Here is a 1,419-nt window from a genome sequence, read left to right as displayed (position 1 = left end):
TGACACTAAAGAACTTAGTACAATGAGAAATTAAAGATACAAAAATAAAAAATATGTTGGGGTGCCTATTTTCTTACTTATTGTTTTAATTTACTATTGACAAGTTTTTCACCCCTCTACATCACCAGAGCTCTTAGTTGACCCACCATGGGGGCTGTTGTTAAATAAATCCTTCTGGTTCTGAACATTTGACTCTAAAACATATCGGAAACAGTTATTCCAATCTACTCTACATCTCTCCATATTACACACTGTAAGGTTTTCTTGCCACTATGCAGAGAAACTCACACAAGATCTCCTTCTCTGGTTTCAGGCTTCTGTCCTGGCATTTGGCCATGGTTTGTCATTACAGCAGCGCAACGTTCACAATGTGGAATGGAAGGTCTGACATCTTCGGACAGCATTCTGGGATTTTATTTTATTTTTTTCCCTTTAAGAAGGCGAGAGCAGGAGAGAATGTGTCATTCAGGGGCCAGTTATAGCAAACAGAAGACCCGCGCTGATAAGAAGAGGCAGGGTGGCGACGGCTGGAAGAAACATGTTTCAAGTTCTTTCATCATCCGGATAATTTCAACAGCACTCCCACTCAGTATCTCTTCTTATCTTGTCCCTGACAGAAGTAACTCATTAATCCTGAGCAAGGTGTATATTGCTTAAAGGAGTGGTTGGCCTTTATGCTTTTGAAAAATTGAGAAAACTATCAAATAAAACATAAACGGTCATTTTCTTCTCACGTTTACTTGTTACATGTTACTTTGATGGATTTTAGACAATTAGGACAGGCCGGCATGAATCAGAACCTTCTTCTCCAAGATTAAACCAAAGATTTAAACAATAATAAAAATAAAAAGCTGCATTTTTAATTTCTTTTGAATGGGAAGTCTCTGTCATTATGTATGCAGGTCGGTTTATTCCCCAGGATTTATTATATAACACGGTCCGTCCAAAACTTACTTTTAAATGGAAAAATAAGTTGATTTTTAGACCATATTTATTCCCTATTTTTAGACATGATGCTATACATAAAGGTGGTTTTTGGATTTAGGAAAATAAAAAAGGCAGCATTAGCAAAGCTAATTCTTTTTGTATGTGACAGAGAAAACATTTTTGCTAAAAGAGACATTGTTTTCAGACATTAGCATGTTAGCATCTGACTGGGACTCAGTCAGCATGATCCACCAGTCAGCAGCAGTATATATCCTCTATCCTTTTGAAAAGCCTCTATTGGTATTGCTTGATCCAAATGGTAGACTCAGCCTTTGAATCTTTTGTCACAGAGTTTTGGTTTTAGCCTGTTTTTTTGTTTTATTTCCAGTGAATTGGTCTTTGCGTTTTTTAGCTTTTTTTTTTTTTTTTTTTTTTTTTTTTTCCTCTTTTTTTTAAACAAAAGGGGGTTTACCAGGTGTTTGGGGGGTTTTT

This window comes from Poecilia latipinna, unplaced genomic scaffold (assembly GCF_001443285.1).
Source record: "Poecilia latipinna isolate Pla-1442-1.1 unplaced genomic scaffold, P_latipinna-1.0 Scaffold1132, whole genome shotgun sequence".
Classification (NCBI taxonomy): Eukaryota; Metazoa; Chordata; class Actinopteri; order Cyprinodontiformes; family Poeciliidae; genus Poecilia; species Poecilia latipinna.
Note: the sequence above shows the minus strand (reverse complement) of the source record.